At 43.0% G+C, this 27,366-nt stretch overlaps 1 pseudogene; it reads left to right on the top strand.

Moving 5' to 3' along the window:
• Positions 1–653: 653 nt before the first annotated feature.
• Positions 654–5,448, top strand: LOC119430973 (uncharacterized; annotated as a pseudogene).
• The last annotated feature ends 21,918 nt before the right edge of the window (positions 5,449–27,366 follow it).

The following is a 27,366-nucleotide window of genomic DNA, read 5'->3' as shown; positions in this document are numbered from 1 at the left end:
CTTAAGCATTCTAGCTTCCGCTCAAATAAACGAAGACAAGCACATCTACTGGTTCCCGGGGCATGAAGGCCTCAACGTTCAACCAGGGGTTCCCAACGGCAATGAGCTGGCCCATAACCTCGCGCGAGATCTTACGCGCCGCGCGGGGACGCGGGCCGGCTCACCGACCGGGAGCCCCAACACGCACCCGGAGCCACTCCTCTCCTATCACGAGATTTGCTCGCACTATAAGTTATCGAGAAAGGAATTCCCTTCACCTCACCCAACACTAAATAAAGCACAACAATTAACGCTTAGATTGCTGCAAACGCACAGTTACCCCAACCCCTATATATGCAGCAAATACCTCCCAGATATAAGGCCAGAATGTCCTAAACGCCAAAATCCTAAGTGCGACTTAGATCACATGCTGTGGCAGTGTCCCGCGCTAAACGCTTGCTTCGGGTCTCCTGCCACCGAGGACGACTGGATCAACCACCTCAGGAGCCCCGACAGGGCCCTTCAACACCAGGCCGTCCAGAAGGCCCAACAGGTGGCTGGCGAGCTCCGACTCCCAGTCCCCACATGGGTGGAGCCACCGGGCCGGCCCCCGTAAGGGGTGCCCAGGCCCCTTCAGGACCATTAATAAAATTAATTCTCTCTCTCTCTCAGCGCGGCGCGCTGTTTCGCAAGATTGCCACGGCACATCCACGGCATGTTGCTCGTGAAGCCGAAATAACTCGGGTCTAATTGGTTTCGGTTTTAAGTCACTTTTTCATTGTAAATATGTGTTCTTATCTAAATGCACGCAAAAAATAAGTCTTGTATATCAATAACTATTTTTTGTAGAAATTTAAAATGTTTATAAATACTTTTGTAATTTCTTTGAACGCACTATCATCATCATTCTTGTTTTGAGCAGTAGCGGGACGATAGAATGCGGAACTATGCAGAACCACGGTGGAGGACGAAATAGTTTCTCGTGCGCTTTTTCCTGGCGTTTACCACTGGTTGCGCTTAACACAAAGGTAAATATTGCTATTTCTAGAGCATCTATGCTCACTGCAGAAGCAACCTCACTATGTTCACTGTTCGCAACCCGGTCTTACGGGCTCGTTTTGTTTCTTTTCTAGGCCGCGTTTGACTGTGCACGCGTGAGCAAACGTCCATGGCTTCCGACAGTGAGTGTGACGCTTTAGCAATATCTTGTCGAATGTGGTTTCACTGTCGCATCAATCTGTGAAACTTGAACTTCAGCTTGGAAGTGCTTATTTTTTTACCTCTCGGTGATAGCATCCTAGCAGCTAATTACTTTCGTCCTTCCCGCCAATATGTCCGCTCTGCCGAGACCGACGGCGCACCGACGTATTCGTCGTGCAGTACAGACTGAATTGGACACAATACTCTCAGCTTCAGAGGAAACTTTCGACTCTGCTGATCGTGTGAGTGAGCCGTCATTTTCAAGCTACAACCAGGCGCACGCCTTCGAATTAGCTTCGGTTTCCATGACCTATTGGAATCTTCCTATTGATGTTTGCTCATCTGCCTTCCGCAAGCTATGTGTCCTGAAGCATAAACTTAAAGCTGCTCCCACTAATATTAAACTCCTCTGCTACACTGCTCTTGTGTGACCAAAACTAGAATATATGTGCAATATATGGGAACCTTATACTAAACGTAACATTGATAGTCTTGAGTGTATTCGGAGAAAGGCTGTAAGGCTTATATATTTAACAAATTTTTTGCGTTAGACTCAACCTCTCATTTAAAGCAAGCTAATGATGTACCACTATTACAGGCACGAAGGCAAAAATATACATTAGAATTTATTTCCCAACTTTGGAATAACAATCTAGCTCTCGATCTATCACCGTATTTATCACCTTTAACTAGCAGGCCCACCTGACACCACCAAGAAAACGTGCTCACGTCATATTTTGCTCGCACTGACCTCCCTATTTAAATATTCTCATTTTCAAGGACCATTCATGAATGGAATTGCCTTATTATGGCAAATGAGCATACTGCGAATTAACATTTTTGAGCTTGCATCTGTGTTTTTCTTTTGTTGCTGAGTGTTTCTGCTTTGTATTTAATAATGTTCATCCTGCTTGGATCTTGAGTCCGCAGTATTGAATAAAGAAATAAATAAGTGGGTATAAGTTTGTACAATAAGACTGGCATTCAAAACACTGACACAAGAAAAGGAAGGTTGTCCCTGTGTTCTCATTTTCACATTTTGTACAGCTGCCTTTCTGTGCTGTAAACTTAGCGTGTAGGTCGTTTGGAAAAAAATGTAAGCTAACATTTATGAATGCAACACTGCTCATCACCGAGTTAAAATTTCAGGTTCGTGATACTTGCATCAGCCAGACAGGATGCATAAACATCACTCTTCACTGCCCACAGACAGAGATGGCTATTTATCCTTTCATTGTTGTGAATGCAGGGATACTTCCATTTTCAATGCTGTACTAGTGATGGTAGGGGGAGTGACGGCTTAATAATGTGAGCTTCTTAAAGGAAACCATATTTAATATGTGGCTCTAGACTTTGTTAGCAAACCATCTACTATGCTCACAACTGTGCTTTTATTTCAGCCTTCATGGAAAAAATTTTGTTTGCACTAAACGCCATAAAGCTGACTCAGTAGACACACGCAGTGCTTCAGTGAACTAATCAAGAAAGTGGACGACGCACCTTTGCACTCAACGAACATTCCTGACTTGCCATTTTCAACTGTAGAGGACTTGTTCAGATATGATGAAGAGCTTGGAGCCAAAAAGAGGACTTGTTCAGATATGATGAAGAGCTTGGAGCCAAAAGTGAAGCAAGGGTTGCAATGGTAATTTTGATTTATGGATCTCTGTCACCTAAGTTTACATTTCGTAGCTTCAGGGATGCTCTGTTTTTAAGTGACAGCTACATGTTTACATGCCTGCATTTACTATTCAGTGTAGCAGTGGCTGATGAAATGCAATTTTATGTGCCTGTTTCCATGCCTTGTAGCGTATAATTTATAGACTTATTTATACTCTTATTTCTAATTTATGTTAACGATATTAGTCACCAGTTGTCATCACCAATCAGACTATTCGCAGACGATAGTGTTGTATACAGGCCCATTGCCAATAGTGCTGATGTGAGTGCATCGCAGTTTGACATCAAATAGTGCACTGGTGCGAACATTGGTAGATGGAAATAAATGTCTCGTAAACAAAATATATAAAATTTAAAAGACCTAGTAACCCCGAGCTGCACTCTTACATAATTAACAATGTGGCAGTCGAAAATTTACCTACGCTAAAATACTTAGGCATCCACCTTCTAATCTCTCATGGAATGCGCATGTTGATGCAGTAAACAATAGGCTTCAAAAGCACTAGGATTTATTAAACTTGACTTGCACTCTGCCAAGCCATCTACTAAACTTCTTGCATACATAACCTTAGTTTGCTCAAAAATAGAATATGCCGCCCTTATTTGCAACCCTAGTCAGTTATACAAAGCAGCCCACTTTATTACAGGAAAGTATTCACACTTCCATAGTGGGACAGCTATTAAAGCCTCATTGAACCTACCTACACTAGAAAAGCGAAGGCTTATCGCGCTACTCTCGCACTTTCACAGGCTTTATTTCAGTGATCCGCTGTTTTACATTCACAAATCAAACCAGCCCATCTCATTTTTCCGCGCTTGGATCACGCATATAAAAACGGCCCATGTTTGTGCACACTGTCTTCGTAACTCACCGCTGTTTTTTGCAATTTTCCATCGGAACAAGCTGCCAAGCGATGTCACTGCGCGATCATGACTCATTTGTTAATGCATTGAAGCACCTGTTCAACGTAGAGTTGTAATTTAGCTATATTGTCCGATGCCTTGTTTTTATTACGAATGTCATCACTCCTAACACTTGTAATAGCATATATACTGTAGATGGTATTACATTGCATTGTATTGCATCTGCATCTTCATGTTGCACGCGAACTTGTTGTGCCTTTTATTTTTATTTTGTCAACGTAACCCCAATGTATTAAAGTAACCCCCCCCCCCCCATGTAATGCCTAAAGGGCCCTTAGGGTATATGACTAAGTAAATAAATAGGCATGATTTGAATTGAATTCTGGGGTTTTAGATTCCAAAACCGCAATTTGATTATGAGGTACGTCGTAGTGGGGGACTCCGGATTAATTTTGACCACCAGGGGATTTTTGTTTCCTCAGTTTTGTTACTCTGCTATATTATAAGCATTGACACAACACTCCCTTCATTGTTTTTCATGATCACAATAAGCTCCCCTTTTGTGAGTATGCGAAACAATAATGGTATACAAGCGAACCCTGATACATCGAATCTGAAGGGGATCAGAAACAAGTTCGATATATAGGTAATTCGACATATAAAATCAAAAATTTTATAGAAAAAAATTTCAAGGGGATGTTCGTTATACACAATAATTCGTTATATGTGGGTTCGATATATGTGGGTTTAACTCTATATACTACTCCTTTAGCCTGATGTTTCCCCACATTTTTGTTTAACAGAACACGCTGCACTGAAACCATCGAATGTTATATTATGTCGGGTTTTGAGATAATTCGTTCTTTCAAACTTTTATTGCACTTTTCCTCCCAGAAAAAGCACATGGCCATACAAGGAGGTGAAAGCACGCAGCAAAAAACGTCCCGCATCCTCAAAAGCGTGCTCTCTTGGAATGTTGCTGTACAGTTCAGCTGGTTGGAGCTAAAGGGAAGAAGTTCAGTGACCTGAACATCTGCAAGCTGATGTGTAGTAAGTTATTTTTCATTATAGAAGACTGCCTTACATTCCTTGTTTATTTATCATTGTTCATTTTTAATGTTTCCTTGTGTATAATGTTCCTTAATCACCTGAGGATATTTCATAGAACCTGTGCACTCACCCGCGCAATGCTTGTGCTGAATGCGAAGGCACAATGTACATAACCCACAAAGCACCTGTTACCATTAGACAACTGGGTGCAGTAACTGTTGTGCCTATATTTACTTGAATGCTATTTTAAAAACTAGCTTATATGTAAATAATAAATGATTACCAAGGGCATCATTATTCAGGAATTTGAGTGAGAGGCAGTAATGGCTGTGAAAGTTTTTGCTTTTCAATCTAAAGATACCCTGCTAACCTTAACAAAACAATACATGTTTTTGATGTGTGTGCAGGCAGCCTGACCAATGACACGTCCTTCAGGGCCACCTTGAAAGACATTGAAAAAGCTGGCATGTCATGGTTCCGACATGCTCCCGATAGGGCGGCAGGAGAAAGGTCAACAGAGGCTGACTCAGCGTGATATGGTTATTTAAAGTGACTAACAATTATTTTTATTATACTCATTCTTTTTTCCGCTTAGTTGCAACGCAAAGCTTGCCAGTTCATTGTGCATTAATATAGTTCACTTCGTTGAACAGAATAAAAGTATTTTTTTCTGTACGGATGTTTCTTCCAGAGTTCTTGAACTGGGGGCTCCATGGCAGGCCCGTTTTTCAAGAACTGAAAACATACACCATACAAATCAAGTACCATATGCAGTGTGCTCTTTCTACACTTGCCCTTCTTCCTCATTCTCGCGTTGAAAACCTCTGTGACAGTCCAGTATATGAGAAAAAATGAGACATTTAACATCCCAATCAAGTACCACATGCAGTGACATTGGGACATCCCAGGGAAGTCGTTTTTTTGTCTCACTTGGGTAGTGTTTGGGATTATTCTCGGACATCCCTAGGATGCCCTAAAGATCCCGTACGGGACATCCTTTGTACGTCCCTAGGATGCCTGTGTGTTGTTGGGGGTAGCAGTGGAAGATCATGTTGCGTGAATCGCTGTTAAGGATGTGGCCGCTCTTGTTCTTGCCGAGGCTCCTTGGTGGTGTGGTCATCGAGGCGACACAAGGCACGTTCGGCAACAAAGGATCGCGTTCCGATGTCACCTCGCTGGGCTCCATGGCGGAAAACTGGCACGGAATGCCGCGCGCGATCGTTCGCGAACTCACGAGATCGCAGGTTCGCAACCGCGAAAAAAAAAGAAAAAAATATTAATTAAAAATAAGCCCAACACATTAAAAAATAAGGTTGTGCAAACACGCAAAAAGTATATATGAATCTTATGCAATTAAGCCAGCGACTGCTACGCCCGGTGCCGTCGATCTTGCTCTGTAGCAGACGACGCACAGCGTTGCAGAAGGCACGGAGTTATTTTTCTCTCGCGATCTGGCAAGTGCGGTAGCATTTCCATCATGAGAGTTTTATCAAACCACTCGTCAAGATACACAAATCTTATTTATACCGACAAATACGTGTTTTAGAAGCAGTCACATTTTTTTGAGTGGGACTATTTCTTTAGTCGCGGAGGAATTGGCTGCTGCGCTTCGGTCAACTGGGCGGGGCCTCCTCCTGTCTTCTAAAGTTGTACCCGACTATAGCTAAATAAAAAAAAAAGTCTCAACATTGTCCACCAATATGTCAAAAGTTAAAGCAAAACCAGTGAATATCCGATCAACAAAGTCTCAACAGTTTTATGATAACATGCTTGAGAATCTTGATTACAGATAAATGTGTCTAGCGTATGAAGCAATTGTACAAGCTTATGAGAACGTACATTTTATTTTAGAGCATGTAGTGTATCTCCATGTTTAGTAGAGCAATAGCACATTAAGGACCACTATTTTAGTGGTCATATGAACAAGCCATCACATCGCTAGCTGCACTTGTGGGCTGCTAATCATGTGAGATGTTTGTAAAACAGAGAAGGCTAATCGGGTACATTGCTCGGTACTGGTTTTATTAAATACAGAAACCTACCCTAGCCACACGCATTCGACACTTCATTAGAGCTGCATAGTCGCCATTTCTATTTTCTCTTCTTCTGTTGTGTCCCTAACCAAGTCGGCCTTTTCTACATAGCTAAAGTACTGTTTTCAAGTTTGGGAAACAACGTTACTTCAAAATGTAAACAAATTATTTTCACTTTTAAAACAGGATTTAGACGCATTGCGAACATTCCAATACGTAACGTCTACATTGCGTAATACATTGTGCCATTTACAAAGTTTTGCAACATTACCATTAAACTTTAAAACATTACCATTCGGTCCTAGCTCGGTCGTGTGCTTGTCTCAATCATATGTCTTGTCTCAAACATTTCCGGTTGAAGCCTCTTTCGCTATTCCTCGAAATCATCACCATCATCAGTCTATTATGTCCGCTGCAGGACGAAGGCCTCGCCTAGTGATCTTCCATCCCCTGAATTCCGTTAGCTGATTCCAAAATACGCCTGTAAATTAACTAATTTGATGCCATCCTTGACTATGCTTCTCTTCCTTTGGCATCCATTCTGTAACTCTAATGGTCCACCGGTTATCTGCCCTACGCATTACATGGCCTGCCCAGCTTCATTTTCTTTCTCTTACTATCAACTAGAATATCGGCTTACCCCAATTGCTCTCTGATACACACTGCTCTCTTCCTGTCGCCTAACGTTACGCCTAACATTTTTCGGTCCATCGCTCTAAATTATCGATAGCATAATGGATTCAAAACTCCTTCCTATTTTACTGCTTTAGAGACTGTGTACGAACCTCAGATTTGAAACTTCACATCGAGACCTTACCACACGAAAACCATCTTATGGCATGATATTGTCGTGGGAAACGGTATAGCTGAAAATATATTTACAAAATATATACAGCGAGCTGTAGCACTGCCAAGATGGCGGAAAGACAATCTCTTCAATGGTCGTCTTCTTCACCCAAATGGTCAACGTCATCTTTGTTCCATTGCGCGCAGTCTCGTAACAATATCATCCCGTACGATGCGGTAGCTTTCACTGCTGTCGTTTGATTGTCGAAAATTTTCTCCCTATTTCGCCGGTATTTGCTCCATCGTTCGGCTGATAGCGGCATTTCCAGAAGGGAAACTTAGTCAACAATGACCAGTTCTTTATTATCAACAAGCCGCGCACTTTTTCTAAAACTAGCAAAATGTGGCCGCCATCGTACACTGGTAGCGTAAAAGAGCGATTACAATGTGCAACGCCGTTTTGAATGATTACTTCCAATCAAATTTTAAGTCCAGTTCAAGCTCAAGCTTTTTTGCTCAAGCTTATCAGCAACAAAAAGTGGCTATGGATTGCTACGGAGCAGAGAAACGAAGCATGTCACATCAAACAACAATTACCGCTAACAATTACCGTCCTATTTCTCTTACGTCTATTTGCTGCAAACTTCTTGAACATATCATTTACAGTCACATAATGTCTCACATTGAATCTAATAAATTACTTTCTGAAAACCAACACAGCTTTCAGAAAAACAGATCCTGTAACACCCAGTTGTTTGAGCTAGTAACCGATTTACACAACTCCATCAATAGTTCATTTTTCATCGATGCAATTTTTATTGACTTCTCTAAAGCATTCGATCGCGTCCCTCACCAACGTCTACTCATAAAACTACGTAGCCTACAGCTAGATGACAAAACCTTTATGTGAATTAAGGGTTTTATTAGTAACAGACTTCAGAGTGTTAAAATCGATGAGTATGTATCTAACCACACGCATGTCAAGTCGGGAGTCCCACAAGGATCAGTTTTGGGACCGTTATTATTTTTAATCTACATAAATGATATAGCGACCAACATGCAGTGTTCCATACGTCTTTTTGCCGACGACTGCGTAATATATAAAGAAATAACAAACCAGAATGACACATTGACCCTGCAATCTGACTTAACGACTCTTTCAGAATGGTGCAGTAAATGGCAGATGAAAATTAACATTGAGAAAACTAAACACGTTAAATTTGGTTCCAGTCTCAATTTATTGCCTAACGAATACCTAATTAACAATTCTGCAGTAGAATCAATTTCATCGATTAAATATTTAGGAGTCATGTTCAATTACAATCTAAAATGAAATTTATGATGTAGAATTAATCACTAGCAAAGCATTTAGAAAGCTTGGCGTTCAAAAACGTCGCCTACGCCTTGCTAATTCAGGCACTAAACTTCAGGCATTTAATTCGCTAATTAAACCATCATTAGAGTACGCGTCCAGCATATGGCATCCCCATCAAGCTTACCTTACCGACATGCTGGAATCCATTCAAAGTAAATCCGCTAGATTCATCTCGTCCTCGTATTCTAGTTATCAGAGTGTGTCATCCATAAAAAGAACAGTTGGCATTTTACCCCTCGTGATACGGAGAAAGTATTCGAGATTATCCTTTTTACATAGTTTTTATCACAGTGACAGTGCCTTTTCACGCAAATTCATTCATCCAGCAGCCCACATCTCCGCGCGTATTGACCACGACCTCAAGGTCTACCCACCATTTTCTCGGACTAAGAAACATTTATACTCACCTCTAGCTTTATCAATAAATGACTGTAACGCCCTTCCGCAATGCATCGCCAACATTAAGGAATCATCTTCTTTTCAATCGGCTTTACTAACCTACCTTAATGAGAAAACCTGGCATACCAGCTGATCATTTCTACACAACCATATTAACCTGCTTTCACGCCTTACTACCTTTGAACTCTGTATTACATTTGCTGTATTATTCTAAAATTATTGTAGCTCTATCTTGTATTATTGCATTATATAACAATTACTTCATGCCACTACTAGATGCACTGTATCTCCTTAATGTTGTGATCATTTGTGTTCTTAATTTGCGTTTTGTTGTTCATGCTTATAACCCAGCTTTGAAGTTTCTTGTTGTTATCCCCCCCTATGTAATGCCCGATTCTGGGCCCTTAGGGTAAATAAATGAAAAATGAAAAATGAAAATGAAAAAAGTTGTTCCGTTGTTAGCAGTTTTTCATTTTCTCGAAATATTCTCTTTGAAGAAATGAATAACAGACTTCGTGTCTTCTCTTCCCGGGCTTAGCTAGATCAAGACGTGTATCTTCTTATACTGCAACAAGAAAAGCTTGTATTTTTCTAACGCCCTCATCCATTTTATTTATCTCGGCAAAGTTAATTGTAGGAGTTCGAAACAAACGTTTGCATACGATGGTATAAAGATGTCATTTCCTCGGGGATAGGACTTCGCTTTATATATTTGACTTTCGTGGAAGGTTTTGACGTACCTGGCGACATTCGCTTTCAGGCTTGTTAAATTGAATCTTTGAGGCAGATTTCGATACGATGTCCACAAGCCATCGTGACTACCTGATACTAGGGCATTGTGACAAAGTGCGAGTATAATGACAGAATTGCTTTAGGTAGGCGAATTCTGTGCACCTTCCCAGAGCGCTGTCAGGTTTATGCTCTCGAGATGGGCCTGTCTCAGCACATGTGATCGTGAAAGCACATCAACGTCTCGGTGCTTAAGCCCCATGCAATGTGCAAGTTCAAAACAGAGCTCCTGAATATCGCCTATATCACTTATCCACCGAGCAATCCTTCCCTTGCTAGCTGAATGGGGTGAGTCACAGCTTAGTTCTCGATGCAAAGCTTTAAATTTTGGCCTTCGAAGTGAAACTTCAAGTATATTCACACCATTACAAGTGCAAATGCCTCTTCCTAGGTGGTGGGGCAATTAACTTCATCCTTAGAAAATGTTTAATAATAACATTCGATTACTTGTTGGCACTATTCAGCGCCTTTCCGAGTATGATGTGGATATAATATGGATCCCGGATCGTAGTGAGAAGCGTCTTTGCACAACTAGAAAGGTAACGAAAAATCACGTAGTATGAGTACGCGGCCAGAGGAATTGATTTTGAAGAGGCCATCGCAGCAGCGTTCACATTCAGCAGTCAATGCAAACGGAACCTTTTTTATTGCGATAGCAATTATATGGACACTTCAACCGGATTTCTGCCGTCGGCGTCGCCGTCGCCGTGAGGTTCCGTATAGATAAAATCTTCACCGCGCGCCGTATGCCCGAGCGGAAGCGTGCGGGGACGCGCGCTATCACGGAGAGCGAACGCACTCAATCTCCCACGCGCAAGCAACGAAGCGGGAAGACAGCGCCGGAGGGAGCGGGGGGGGGGGGGCACTTCTACTCTGACAACAACCGTGCTCGTCGCTCGACCGCACCGTCTCTTATCTCTCCCACGCGCAAGCAAGGAAGCGGGAAGCCAGCGCCGTAGGGAGCGGGGGGGGGGGGGCGCATTTCTACTCTGCCAATAAACGCGCTCGTCGCTCGCCGCACCGTCTCTTATCTCCACACGGCTCTGACCTTTATGCACTGTGCATTCGCCGCTCAGTTTCTGTTGAAGCGATAGACCACACGTACCTTCGCCCGCTGCAGCGTATGGGCTTGCTGCCAGCGTATTGACAGTCGTTGTCTGCAGTTATTCAGTGTGATCTATTCATGTTTGTTTGTGCGCGCTCACACCACGCTTGTTCATTCAGTTAGTGATAGTCGGGCCACATTTTCCAACGCACGCTACACATGTAATGCTGCACGGATCGGCAGTGCAGCGCTACAGGTGTGTCCCTTCGCACGCGCGCTGCCCGCGGGAAGCGCTTCTCATCAACACCACCGTTTCACACGCGCCTTCTCGTGGTCATCGAGTCTTTCTTCATGTCGGTCTACTTACGCCGCAGCACACCTGCTTACTTAATCAGCTCATGTTTACTACAATTCATATTGCTACCAAGGCCGCTCACCTTACTTCGTATGACATTGCTGTGCTGCTATCGCATTCATTGCTTCGCCCTTAGGGCGAAACTGTGACATCTTTTTTCTCTATGCTAGTGTTATTAACAGCCCAGGAGGCAAAAGTCGGCTACAAGCGTTCCTGACTCGGCTTGACCCAGCTTGACACGACTAGTGCTAAGTTAAGCTCCAAATTGGACGTCTTCTGTACAGCTTTTATTACACGTCTTGAATACTTCTGCTGTAAGACCTGGTGGAGACGTATAGGCTCTGGTATAGGTTTTTAAAGTAGATCTCCAAGTCTCGCAAGCAAAATTTGCGCAGATTTTGACCGCCAGCTTGCAACGATTCCTTCGACAGCACCATAAGTGGAATGATTACATCGTTATGTTATCGTCATATAACAACGCTCCGCACATTGCAGCGTACACCAGCGTACTGCAAAATTTTAGCTCGAGACGATTTCGCATAGACTGCTAGTTAGACGGTGACAGCGCGCTTACCAATATCAGCTAATTCAAACCTACCGCGTCAGCTCAAACTGAAGGCGGGCCATAGTTTCGGGTGCCCGTGATGGTAATACACCAAAAACTTTGAATATAAATGTGTGCCGTTATTACGCAATTTGTAAAAGCTTTAATAAAAGCTTTTTGAACGAAGTTTCATGGCGTACCGCAACAGTTGGTGCGCTACTATGGCTTGGCCGCTTCGAACGCTAGCCATATAGAAAGTTGAACTTCTTTCTTTATGCGCTAGCTCCAGGGCCCGCACACTCTCAAGTTCAACAAATGGCCACAGAGGGCGGAAAAATCGACAGCGCCGGGCGCGGCTAATAACCCAAGCGTAGTACGTCGTCAAAAAGTTGCCCCGGTGATGGCCGTAGTCTCCCGCTAGACGCGCCGTAGTAAGCACAATTTCAACCTACAAACTGCTACAAGCTTACTCCCAGACTTATCGAAGTGTTTTTATTTTATGACAAAGCGTACAAAATTATTATCCCTAGTTATACATTGTACTGTTGAGTAGTAACACTATTGTTTTTTGCCATTATAAACGCAAAATAAAGTTAATCATCGACCTCCCACGTGACCTCACGCCTGGATTTAAAATTATTACCGGTATTTTCGGGTACACGGCAAGCACGATTCATTGGTTGGTAGACTTATGCTGGCTGCTTATTTGTGCGAACACCACTTTATTGCGCTTCGATACCTCGCGTTATTTAACTTGGTGTGAAGTTACGTGTTTGCGAGCTGAGATGTAAGCCCGAAAGCTAGGTTTTGGTCGGGAGCCATGCGGAACAAGTGTGCATCGAAACAGGAGCCGGATTCTGCTGCGACTGAGGATGGCAATACCGGTGAGTCGTTTAACATTGCTGCTTAAATCGTTATTTAGTATTCGCATATGAGTAGTCAGGACCCTCCGTTGCCGTTTCTCAAATAAAACTTTAGTTGCGAGGCCGTCGTTATACACACAATCACGAAAGAGAGAGCGATATTGGAGCGCGCGTCACATGTTTATCTCGTTGTAGCCGTGGCTATAGGCGACTGAGTAGCCTGGTTAGCCTGGTCAGTATATCCCCTTAAGGTACATGGGACATATGTGTCCCTAAGTTTTAACCATGTCTCGATAAATACTTTTTGCCCTTAGAAACCCGGTGAGGGCAAGTTACCGAACTAAACAGCTTCCAATAAAGAAATATATAATTTCGGTTGACAAATCTATGACAAAACACTGACGACGCGTGGGTGGAGTCGCACCTCAAAGGTGTGCTTCACCGCCGCCGCATTAAGTACATGTTTTGTAGATTTTTCTAATCAATAAAGGAATGGAACGCGTGGCATATAAAGTGTCGTTATCAAGGGTTTGTAACAAACCAAGCTTTTTGATAATAAACGAGTATAAACTAATTTTTGTGCGATAAAGAGGTGTTGGGACATGTGTCCCAGTGTACCTTGACCGAATTCTTGATGCCATTTGGCGGCGTTCGCTTGAGGGCGGCACTTCCATGTTCCAATAGCCGCTTGAAATGAATAAACTTGTATGCGTTGTGCCTTTACGTGTAGCCTGCTTTGTTTCAGATACAAGCTTTCATTTTCCGGAATTATGGCAGAAAGAATAATGGAAATTCCCAATATCGTAAGAAAACATTCTCTAAGATAGTGTTTCATGACAACGATGATGAGCCTGTTTTACAGCTTGACGAAGAATATGCTGACAACGTTAGTGCAGCATCGACGCAAAACACTCAGAAAAACCATCACAAGCGAATAAGGGAAGGTCAGCAAAACATCTTGCAATTACTCCTCCCAAAATTACGTGTTTCGTCAAAGAGTCATTGAATAGAAGAGGATGTGCAAAACGGCGAGTCACAGCTGATTCCGGCATGAAACAAACAGAAATAAAGTGTATTCGACCGTGAAAGCATCCAGCGGATCTTATAAAACTAAAAATATTTTCTGCTATGAAGTTGGAGAGCTTCGTAAAAAAATGCTTGTGAAACAAAGCACTCGTTATGCTGAGAAAATTGCGAACGGCAGAAGAAATAAAGACCTTCCTAGTTGTTATCCTTTTTATGAGCGATAACGTCCAGCCTGCTCAAAGAAGGTAACCAACGATGTGGACTGTAAGTCAACAATTAAATACTACCTCCGAGTGTTTTAGGAATTCCGGGAAATTGAAGTAAACATCGCGTACATTATGTACGTCATACTACAAGCTGACGAGCCGACTATGCCCGCTCTGACCTCCTGCAGTTCTGCCAAGAAGGCGCATGGATTCCTTGGAAAATTTTTTGAGCCGAGATCGAAGCACAAGTCTTCAGAAGATATGCAAGCGCATAAGAATGTGTGCAAGGCAAGAAAAACTCCTGCACACTAAATTACAAAAGCTCCCGCTCGAAAAAGGTGCACGGATTGCTCCAACTGAACGCTTGAAATCCCCACATTTCCCTGCTGCAGCATTTGCAATTTCACTTGTGCTGTCCTACCGCAAGGAATTGCTTCATGGAGTCGTACGGTGCAAGCAGCTAAGAAGCCCACGTTATTGTTCAGTTCTCTTATGGCACATAGAGACTCATATGTCCCATAGTGTAAATTATAAGCTATCAGAAATATACTTTTGAAAAGTGTTTCAATGTTGTTTGACAGGCCAAAATAAAGAAGAAAATACAATACATCGATAATTTCGCGGCTTATTGGCTTATGTACCTGAGGGGCTAAAATTTTTCTTTTTTTTTTCGAGTCAACCGAAAACTTATTTCGACCACAAAACCGAATAACCCTTTGGCAAATTGAAGTGAAAGTACTGAATTGAATGTAATAAATAGTTGCACGCATGATAATTCACCCACATTTCGCACTTGTTGGTTCCGATGTTCTAGCTGTTCAGTTCGGTTTACTTTAGGGCATTTGTTTTGCAGTAGTGAAGCGGTGCTTCACGTTTGTGCAGAAAACGAATTCATCAGTTCTAATAGCTTTATGTATTTGATACCTTTGCTTGAGGAACCAGCGGTGTGATCTCTTCTAGTGTATAAATAGGCGCAAAAATGTTGTCATTTGTGATCCTAATAATACTTGAGGCGTTGACACGCATTGTAGTTAGGCAGACATAAATTTTATGGACAGTACCAATATTTATTTACATGCTGATGAAGCACCCTAGAACAAACAGTGTACATTTGCATGTGTTCTGCAAGCACAAACCGTTACAATATATATGTACGTCACAGCTTTTGCATTTCATATTGCCAAATTGTGTTTTTCAATTTCTGATGCAGTCAAAATTTCTGTTCCAGACATCCAGTAAAGAAGACGGCGCAAGTGTAAAGCAACACAGTACACACAATAAAGAGAAGCTACTGCCTGCTACAAGGACATCGTGTGGATTTTGCTGCTACTACAAGGTAAACAACACCGCGTTCAGAAATAAATATGCTACTTCTTCTTCTATCTGGGGTTCTAATTATGAGGCACGCCGTAGTGGAGGGCTCCGGATTAATTTTGACCACCTGGGGTTCTTTAACGTGCACTACAACGCAAGCACACGGGCGTTCTTGCATTTCGCCTCCATCGAAATGCGGCCGCCGCGGCTGGGATTCGATCTTGCGATGTCGTGGTCAGCAGCGCAACGCCTTGGCTGACTAAGCCACCACGGTGGGTAAAATAAATATGCTTGATATATGGTGTATTGGCTTGCTAGTCTTGAGATACATTGTCATTTGTTTGCAGCAGATGATATGAATGTTTGTTCATATTTACGGTGCAGCATAATTGGTTCAAACATAGAAAGCACTACATGACTTTGGCTAATCTCTGCTGTATCGCATGTGTTCTTCCCCAACAGAGTCTGCACCAAGCACATCTTGGCACTCATCACAGGAGCCCTCATATATCTACACCAACAGGAAGGGGCTGGAGCTGAACTCGCAAGGCTTTTACACCACGAACAAAGAAGCGGATCCAGAAGTATTTGGATGAGATACCAAGTCTACGTAGGACTCTATCAAGACTGAAAAGAGCCTCAGCCATCATTCCACCAGCACGGACATTTGCAGAGTGATCCAGGTACATCAACAAAAGAAAATCATCGTGTTCAGATGCGCCTGCAACCTCTGAACAAGCATGGACGACGCTGGCCAAAAGAGTTCCATCAGTATGCCCTTCCTTAATCAGCCTTCTCAAATTCAATTTGGGCCAAGTATAAATTTTTATATGAATGCAAGCTTTTTCATTCCCCATTCTTGCTAGCTATCATTCTTCTTCCTTACCCAAACATAAAGGTGAACCAATTCTTTGCTCATACTTAATGCCCATCATTGTCTATTAGCATTACATCTTTGTAGCAGTATCCTCTACTGTACGTTGCCATGTGAAATTCCTCTCCTGAAATAGCAGATGCGGCATCGGCTTGTCTCTGCATTAACCTTTGCCCCATGTGCTATGTAGCATACCACTTTTCCTAATGTTATTGGCCTTCACTGCTTGCAGAGCAGAGTGGCTTTCTTGAATGCAAGCTTTCTCATTCCCATACTTAATTTCTGGTCACGTTCAGGATTGCTCTTCTTGTTCAATAGCCTGGGTTTTTGCGCAAACTACACTGAAGTGGTTGATTGCAGAATCTGGTTGCAGAAACTTGGTCGTCGTCGCTGTGTTACGTTTCTAGGATTTGGGGGGGGGGGGGGTCTGGTTAATTGCATTGGGAAGCAGTCTCTCGAGCTAAGCACCTGCTCCTGCAGTCCGTACAGCGACAATTACACGCACCGTGATTGGTGCTCCCCATTCCGTCCTTTCCTGCTGCAGCCGTGTGCAAATTTTGCTTGTGGCCTTCGTTGGCCGCGATTTGGCGTCAACAGAGAGCAGCATACATGTTTACATGGTCCGAAATTGTATGAAAGTGATAGCCATATGGGTGGAAAGTCTCACAGAAGTGGCTGCTGAAGGTGATGCCTAAGAAACCGACTTGTCCATATTGAGACAAAGGGGGGCACCAAGTGTGAGCCACATATTAGTGGCCCCCGAAAGAAAAGAAACGTGCAGGCTGCAAAGGAGCTAACACTAAAATGCTGGGCAGTCGATGTTGCTGTGTTGGCTGCGGCAGCAGATGCCTGCGTCAGCCGAATGCTGCGCAGTGCAAGTTGCTATGACGAACGCCAATGCATTTCTCCGCAAAGTTCGGGAATTAATATCTCGAAACTGGTGTCATCCTGAGAATTATTTCCAAGTGCATCCGTCTTGTTAACTACACGGCTACAATTTGTAAATTGCAATATGGGCCATGAGGTAATTAGTTAAAAACCTAATTAGTGAATTTGTGTTAATTAGTCGATTATGCATTTTAATTTTTTTGCAAGTAATGTCCGCCTCTTCGAGTAGACCAGCTGATTAACTAGAATTGGGCTATCTGCCACAGGCAAGCTTTAAGAATGTTTGAAAGTGTTCGCTGAAACACCCTGTATATATAATAGTGTTGTAATAATGTATCAATATAAAGCGGTCGTCGTCAAAACTTGTGATAGGGGCGCCACTTACGTATGGGTCTAAGGTGCGTTTTTTGAAAGTTTTTGAAAGTAAACTTCGCATTTTATACAATATCGCTGCAAGAAAAAACTTAGGGAAAGCAGTGAAACATTCACAGGGACGTTTTAAATTCTGCGGCTTCCAAAAAAGAAATCGTCCGCTACCACCCCAACCGCCGATTCAAAACTTTATTATGACAAGAGTGTGAACAACTTTCGTCGTCCGCTACTGATATCATGCGGCAGTTGCGACATCTCCGTGACCAGGTTTGCCGCTCTCTTCAATATGCTGGCTCTTACCCTACGTAGGTGGCGCCGCCATAGACGGCGGCCTTTTCGCGCTCATCCGGCAGGCATAGATTATATAGGAGGCTGTGGTAGTACTCAAAGCCTTGAACAGCAAAAGTACGACAGCCTGCTTATGCAAGCGCTCCTCCAGATGAATGCTACCTGTGGTGCAGTGAGGCCATCATTTCAGCGAAGAATACCAACTACAGTGACATAATCTCGAGCCATGTTGCACCTCAGACGGAGAATCATGGCACTAGTTCCCAAAAGCTTGGCTGGGACTTAAAGTACTTAAAACGAGCAGAGCAGGATCGAACATGCGCAGCTGTATAGGAGTATAGGTATGCATGTAGAAGTTGCGTCGTGTGACATGTTATTAGCTACTGTCCAGGCTGTCAAAATGTGCCTGTCTTGTCTTGTGTACCATTTTTACGTGCTTTCAGACATTTACATTGTAATAACGGGCATGAGAAGAATATAAGACGTCAAGATGAAAGGCTCCTAGCAGCTCTCAGTTACCCCAACGAAACTGGCAGAATGGCAGTGCCCGATTACAAGCCGCCCTTGGAAAATAAGGAAACCATGACTGCATTAAAATTCGAGTAGAGCTCCGATCCTGCTTTTTGATGACACCTTGTAAGTAAAAGCTTTATGAATTGACTACATGAGCACATTTGTATAAATAACCCATTCCAGATGTAACTAATGCCTTTTGTATGCATGTTAAAGTGACTTCGTTGTTTTATTGAAATGCTATTGAAAACTGCAGTTTCGGTTAATACTTTTTTATACTATGGCTGTTTACATCTGGAGTATTTGTGTGTCGATATTGCTGCAGTAATAATTTCTCCTGAACGCATAATCATCCAGTGTCATTTGCTGTTCTGCCCTACCTTTTCTGGGGATTTCATACCCGCCTTCATGCAGCCATTGTAATAGCCACATTGTGTATATTGGTGTTTTCAGCTTTGAATCCCGTTCGTTTTCTTGCAAAATGTTTTTTAGACACAACGGCTCTCTGTTATTGGGGGCCGGGACTAAAGAAGCTTTACTGCGAGCATGCTACCCACTATTTTCAGACAGCTTAGGTGCAAACTTAAGCTAGACTCGAGGCCAGCGGCGCAAAAAGAGCTTCAGGGACGTGCATGTCTACAGTGTCATGGAAGGTAAGTTTAGAGGGTGGCTGGTTTACTGGGCATAAGTGCGGTGACTCTTACAAAATCCATGGTGTTTGGAATGAAAAAAAAACATAAAAAGAGATGGACACATTTGAAAAAGAAAATTATTCACCCAGTGTAGCTAAGTCGGGTGGATGATATTTTTTTGTTTTATAAGCCTTCCTCTTTCTTGCAGTTCCATAGAACTGATGTCCCACAAATTTTATTTATTAGTTGCAGATCTGTTCGTATGTAGCAATGGTTCGGATATCAGCCACAACTGCTGATACCGTGTACACGTGCTACTTGCAATGTTTGAGTAGATGGTTTGGTATTCCAGAAGCTATTCAAAGCAATACCACCTCGGGAAATGTGATCACCCATGCCATTCGCCAAGCAGCAGCTGCCTGGTTGAAGAATTGCAGTTTGCGAGGGGGTAAAAAGTGAGCATGTTACGTTAAGCTTAGTGTTTAGGTATTTTTTATACAGAAATTTAAAATACACCTATGTTATTAACTGAGTCAGCATCATGTAGCATGCTTAAATCCTAATAAAATCGACTGTTGGTTTTTTATCAGAAGTGCATGGTATGGGATTAGCATTTTGTCTTTGGGTTCTAAACTCTACTTACATTGTAATGAAGCAGAGGCGCCCCTGGGTATGTGCCGACTGAGGAGGAAGACGAAGGATCGTGCCGTGATCGCGAGAGAACCCCGTGCTACAAACAGTCCTTGCAGTGCCTACCAGTACCTAGCGTTCTTACAACGTTATCGACGACAATAAACCTCGTCGCATTTGGTGGAGGTTGCTGAGATCCTTCGCCTCGTCCTGGAGCTCCGCACTCGAACCCTGCCAACACCAACACGATCGCCCAACACGATCAACTGTTAAATGTATTCAAATACCTGTTCACAATGGCCAGTTAACTTCCAAGGACCATCTATGCGTGCTGTTGTGACAACATGCTTTACTGTGGTAATAGGGAAACTTGTATACATTCTGATGAATTCTACTTTAGAAAATAAATTTTGGGAACATCAAGTAGAGTATGACATGCAGTTATTGCAGTTGTAATTGGCGTTTAGGGCCACTAGGTGACAAGATGCAATGTAAAATAAAGCTATAATAACTATTTACTTCCAGGCAGCAAAAGGGCATGGGACATGCTTTAGGTGAACATGAGTAGGCATTTTAAATTGTAGAGTGAATTATACCTGTCTTTTGGCATTATGCTTATGCCTGAAGTTTTTATGCAGTTTTTTATGTGTTGTATTTGTTTCTTTTATGCCATTGTTCAGTCTTGTGAGGACAGCCACTGAAAAGCCAGGCATAAAAACCAGCAACTATGCATCATGAGTGCTAATTGAGGTCCTAAAATATTGTAATTTCATAACTGGCATATTGAACGAGCATGGCATCAGTCCTATAATGCTTGAAAGTGGTGTGTGCATTACAGAAACTATAGTTACATACCCTTGACAGTAGTGACCAAGAGAAAAGTCTATTTTTACAAAGTGTCTTCGCTAATTTTTCTAATATGTAGAGATTATTTCTTAGTCATGTTTATGCTAAGCATTCTGATTTTACTGGTATTACTTTAAGTGAGTCTGGTCTTTTTTCCTTTTTTTGACATGCAAACATGTATACATACATAAGGCAACAATGCTATTTATGCACCGAAATAACATTCTTCAGAAATGAATAGTCTCGCAAGAGCATTGTTGCACTTTGCAAGTGAACAGCGCTTTAGAAATTGCATGTCACACATGGCCTCTCGACGTTATACCTTCACAGACTTTGTTACAAACTGTGACATCTATGCGGCTGCTTTTAATATTCATGCGTTTGCAAAAGCATGCATTTAGACCATAATACTGAACTTTTTCAGCTTAGTAGCTTTTGGTGTGTGTTAGTTTTGAACTTAAAGCCAGTTGCATTCAATATATGTACATTTCCTAGAAATCCTGAATCACACGACTGGTTCGAAGAAAAGCATATGAGTACTAGCGATCTGCATTAGTTAACCTTCTTTTTTCTTCAAAGCAGATTTCATATCTTCTCCGGCAAGCGAAATAAGCCTTCATACGCAAATTCTACACATAGTCTAACGAAAATCTCATGAACAGCTTGCCAAGACTTTCCCAAGAGGAATACGGAGGGAGCATTAGCTTGGCTTTAGGAGTGCTTGTGGAGTTCTAAGGCTATTGCTCAGTTTGTACAAGCCGGATTGTAGACAACATTTTGGCTTGAAGAAGCCCAAATGTAGACGTCTTCTAGATGGGTTTGTGCTACCTGGGAGGCAATCGTAGCGAAATTTTGGACCTTGTAAGAAGCCTCCTCCAAGAGATAATGTATATATAGAGGAGTATTCATGCAAAACTTGACGTTTAAACTGACAGCGAAAGCATGACGAAAAGCTCAGGAAAATAGAGCTTTTTTGATGTTGATACTAAGAAAAAAAACGCCATTACCACTCGCCGAAACGGACGCATGACCACGCGCGCGGCTATTCGGAATGACTTGCGAGAATCTCGAAAGCCACTCAGCTGGGTAGCTTAGATGCCACGGCTGCCGCGGGGAGCCGGGACAAGTCCTCTTGCCGTCGATACGCTCGCAAGTACCGCCTGCTCTGTTTGGTCTCTGTGGTACTCCAGACATAGAGAAGTGAGCCAGCCCGAGCGCGCGGCACACAAAGCACGCTGAAAAATCTTGGATTCAATAAGATGGAAAATAGGGTGACTTGGTGAAGCTTCATGGTAGTTACAGCGAGGTTGCCTTGTTAGAACTTTGGTAAAGCCATTGAGTTGCCTCGTGCCATAGCAATTTCTTTGTTACGGTGGTCAATCAGCCATTACCTGTGTATCGCCTTCGAAAGATGCGCTTACTGTGATAAGAAGGTTGTTTTTGATAGTGTATCTGGGTATGCTAAGGGAGCCCGAAGTTGGTCATGCGATGCGTGGTATGTATTATCTGTTTTCTTTCACTAACCTTTAAGTTGTTAGTCAGCGCCGCCTTGTGTCCACTTCTATTTCTTTTGTCCGCGTATGTCGAGCTGTAGCTACCAGTGTATCCATCTTCTCCTTAGGTACTGTTTGAAGCTGCTAACAAAACAAAACCATGCAGTTGCCAGCTCGGCGGCTTTTCCAAGATTGGTTTAATGGCATAGAGTACTAATGACTCCTTCATGACTCCTGCAATTAACCCATGTCCCTCAGTCCCCAGGGGCTGCGGAGTACCTGACCAAAGTGGCGGTCAGACTTGCGACGCGGAAGAGGGTGCTAAGAATCTCTGGGTCCGGACAGGGCGCCACTGGAAACTGAATCAGGCTACGTTCAACACACGCACCCTTTCGAGAAAGGCTAGCTTAGCAGGGCTATTTGAGGAATTGTCAGGCATTACCTGGGATATTATCGGCCTTAGGTTAGAAGAACTGGTGATGCTTATACAGTGCTGACTAACGGCCCCGTCTTCTGCTACAGAGGCCTTTCGGATAAGAGAGAATTCGGGGTTGGATTTCTAGTTCATAAGGACATAGCGGAATACATTGATGCCCGCTAAAACGTTAATGAGAGGTTAGCAGTCGTCTTAACAAACCTGAATAAGAGTTATAAATGAAGGTAGTACAAGCCTGTGCCCCAACCTCCACTCACGATGATGACGAAACAGAATAGTTTTATGAAGATGTTGAATTAGTGATGAGGAAGATGCAAACTCAGTATACTGTAGCCATGGGCGACTTCAAAGCAAAAGTGGGGGAAAAGCAGGCTGGTGAGAAAGCACTTGTCAACTACCGCATCGATTGTAGGAACACTAGAGGAGAGATGTTGGTAGAATTCGCGGAGGGGAATATCCTCCGCATAATGAACACCTTCTCTAGGAAGCGCAGCAACAGGAAGGGGTTGTAAAATCGCTAATGGAAAAACAAGGAACGAAATATATTTCCTACTCTCTGCCGATCCAAGCATAGTGCAGGATGTAGAAGTGTTAGGTAAGGTAAAGTGCAGTGACCACAGGTTAGTGAGGTCTAGGATTTCTCTCAATTTGAAGCGAGAAAGAGTAAAATTAGTAAAGAGGAAACAGACCAACATATAGGCAGTAAGGGTAAAAGCAGACAAATTCAGGCTGGTGCTCACAAACAACTATGTAGCTTTAGAACAGGAAGATGAAGACAACATATAGGTAATGAATTAAACCGTAACTAGGCTGATCCCAGAAGCAGCAATTGAAGTGGGAGGTAATTACAAGGCAACCAGTGGGTAAACTCCCCCAAGTAACAAAGGACATAATAAAGAAACTACAAAGCATGAAAGTGTCAAACTCAAGAGATCAGAAAGAATTCGCTGAACTGTCAAAACTGATCAACAAGAAGTAAGTAAGAGATAATCGAAATAATAACGTGGAAAAAATTGAGGAAGCAGTAAAATATCGACGCAGCATGAAATCAGTCAGGAGAAAACTGGCGTAGGAGAAGGCAAGATGTATACATTGAAAGATAAGCCGGATAATATCACCAGCACTTTCAATGACATAGTAAAAGCAGAGGAGGAATTATATACTGACCTGTACAGTTCCTAGAACAGCCAAGCTACTTTCATTTGAAGTAGTTATAAACAGGATACAGAGGCTCCTTCTATAACTAGCGATGAAGTTAGAAGGGCCTTGCAAGACATGGACAGGGGTAAAGCTGCTAGAGAAGATATAATAACAGTCGATTTAATCAAAGATGGAGGAGATATCATGCTTGAAAAGCTTACGGCCTAACGACTTCAAGTGTTCCAGAGAGCTGGAAGACCGCCAACATTATATTAATCCATAAGAAGAGAGACGTTAAAGAATCGATGAATTATAGACTCATTAGTTTGCTTTCAGTACTGTATAAAATATTCACCAAGATAATTTTTTAATAGGATCAGGGCTTCACTTGACTTCAGTCAACCAAGAGAATAGGTTTGCTTAAGGAAGGGATATTATATTCTACGATGGACCTTATCCATGTCATCAATCAGGTAATCGAGATATCTGTGGAGTACAATCAACCTCTGTGTGTGGCTTTCATAGATAATGAAAAGGTTTTTGATTCAGTAGAGATACCAGCAGTCATAGAGACATTGCATAATCAAGAAGTACAGGAAGTATACGTGAATATCTTGGCAAACATCTACAAAGATTCCACAGCTATCTTGGTTCATCACAAGCAATGTCGAAGGTTACCTATCAAGAAAAGGGTCAGGCAAGAAGACACAATCTCTCCAATGCTATTCAATGCATGCTTTGAAGTATTTAAGCTCATTAGACTGGGAAGGCTTAGGAGTGCGGATCAACGGCGAATATCTCAGCAACCTGCGCTATGCAGATGACATCTTCCTATTCAGCAACAATGGGGACAAATTACAACAAATGATTGATGAGCTTAACTGAGAAAGTGTAAAAGTGGTGCTGAAGATTAATATGCAGAAGACAAATATAATGTTGAATAGCCTGGCAAGGGAACAAGAATTCAAGGTCGCCAGTCAGCCTCTGGACTCTGTAAAGGAGCCCGTTTATCTAGGTCAATTACTCACAGGGGAGAAAGAAATTTACAGAAGAATAAAATTGGGTTGAATTGCATACGGCAGGCATTGCCAAATCCTGACTGGGAGCTTACCACTGTCGTTGAAAAGAAAAGTGTACAATCATTGCATTCTACCGGTGCTAACATATGGGGCAGAAACATGGAGGTTAACAAATAAGCTGGAGAACACGTTAAGGGCCACACGAAGAGCGATGGAACGAAAAATGTTAGGCCTAACGTTAAGAGACAGGAAGAGAGCGGTGTAGATCATAGAGCAAACGGGGATCGTCGATATTTTAATTGACATTACGATAAAAATATGGAGGTGGGCAGGGCATGTAATGCATACGCCTGATAGCCGTTGGACCATTAGAGTTACAGGATGGATACCAAGAGAAGGGAAGCGCAGTCGAGGATGGCAGAATACTAGGCGGGGTGATGAACTTAGGAAATTTGCAGGCACAAGTTGGAATCAGCTAGCGCAGGACAGGGGCAATTGGAGATCGCAGGGAGAGACTTTCTTCCTGCAGTGGACATAAAATATAGGCTGATGATGATGATGATGATGACTACTAATAACAAAGTTAGATAATGTGAAATTTTGTGGCATCTGACCTTAAGCATCTCGCTTCCGTTTTGTAGTTATTGGTAAATGTTCTGGTACGACCTGCCATACCCAACAAAACTCGAAGGAAACGCAGATTCATGCGACTTTACAAAATATGAATTCTACAAACCCTACTGCGGAAGTCCAGTTCATCTAAAAGAGCGTCTTTCTTTACTTCTTTCTTCCGGGCTGCTCGACTCAGTTCTTGTAGTGCTTCGGAGGAGTACCTTATTTACTCAGTTATAAGGGGGAGTTTTCCATTATTTTGTTGCTTGTGGGTTCTGGCTGTACATCAGTACGATTAGGCGATAGTGAGTCAGTATTGCTCTGCAAAAGGCAATGAGATAGAGCATCTGCGTCTTGGTGACTCTTTCCAGACCTGTAGGTAACATCGAAATCATACTCGTGTACACGGATCACCCAGCGACCAAGGCAACCCGCTAGGTTCTTTAGCGACCATAGCCAGCACAGTGTGTTATGGTCGGTGACGGCTGTGAAGTGGCGGCCGTGGAGGTATGGCCGAAACATTTGCACTGCCCATACAACAGCAAGTCATTCTTGTTCGGTAATGGTGTAATTTTTCTCGGCAGCAGTCAGCGTCCGACTGGCGTAAGCAACAACTCGTTCACGCAAGGGGGTGTCACGTTGCAGGAGAACAGCACCGACACCATGACTGCTGGCGTCAGTGTGAATGATAGTAGCTGCACGTTGGTCAAAGTGGCACAGTACCGGGTAGGACGTCAGGGCCTGCTTGAGTGTCAAAAAGGCACTTTCAGATTCGGCAGACCGAACGAAGGGCGTGTTATTTGAGAGGACTTGATGGAGCGGACACGCAAGCACAGCGAAGTTGCGGATGAAGCGCCGAAAGTACTGAGCCAGTCCGAGAAAACTGCGCAGGTCTTTTTGGCGCAGAGGACGAGGAAACTCAAGGACGGTGGATAGTTTCTCAGGGCCTGGTCGCATGCCTTCTTTCCTGACTAAATGCCCCAGAACTATGATAGTCTTGCCTGCGTAAGTAAATATTTTTTGTGTTGAGCTGCAGGCAAGCGTTTGTGATGCAAGTTAGCACATGTTCAAGACGCTGCAGGTGTTCTGGGAACTTAGTAGAAAACACTACGATGTCGTCGAGATAGCAAAGACAGGTCTTCCGTTTTAAACCGCGCAGGACATTCTGTATCATGCGTTCGAAGGTGGCAGGTGCATTGCAGAGCCCAAAGGTCATCACATTAAACTCGTATAGCCCCATCTGGGGTGGCAAAAGCGGTTTTGTCCTTGTCGGACTCTGACACGGGTATTTGCCAGTAGCCGGATCTAAGATCAAGACTAGAAAAATATTCAGCATCCTGTAATAAATGTAGTCCCTAATCTTGAGAGAGAAATTTACAGAACAAAATTGGGTTGCAGTGCACACGGCAAGTATTGCCAAATACATACTGGGAGCCTACCATTGTCATTGAAAAGAAAAGTGTACAATCACTGCATTCTACCGGTGCTAACATAGGGGGCAGAAACTTTGACGTTAACAAAGAAGCTCGAGAACACGTTAAGGACCGCACAAAGAGTAATGGAACATGAAATGTTAGGCCATGTAATTCGAAGGACGGATAACCCGTGGACCATTAGAGTTACAGAGGGGTTACCAAGAGAAGAGAAGCACGATCAAGGAGGGCAGAAAACTAGGTGGGGTGATGAAGTTAGGAAATTTGCAGGGGCAAGTTGAAATCAGCTAGCGCAAGATAGGGGTAATTGGAGATCACAGGGAGAGACCTTCGTCCTGCAGTGGACATAAATATAGGCTGATGATGATGATGAAAAATCGTGCGTCGTCGATCCGTGGCAAAGGGTAAACATCCTTGCGCGTGATTTTGTTCAGGGCATGGTAATCAACACAAAAACGCACTGAAGCGTCTTTCTTCGGCACTAAAACAACTGGAGAGGACCAGGGGCTGGAGGAAGGTCGTATTATATTCTGTCGAAGCGTGTCCGATACACTTTCCTCGATGATTTCGCGCTCCTTATGAGACATGCGATATGGCCGCCAGTGAACAATGCGGGAGCCGTCAGTGTGTATATGCGATGAGTCGCAGCAGCTGTCATACCGAGTGTTGGCGAATTGATGTC

This window comes from Dermacentor silvarum, chromosome 10, assembly GCF_013339745.2.
Source record: "Dermacentor silvarum isolate Dsil-2018 chromosome 10, BIME_Dsil_1.4, whole genome shotgun sequence".
NCBI lineage: Eukaryota > Metazoa > Arthropoda > Arachnida > Ixodida > Ixodidae > Dermacentor > Dermacentor silvarum.
Note: the sequence above shows the minus strand (reverse complement) of the source record. Positions and strands in the feature narration are given on the sequence as shown.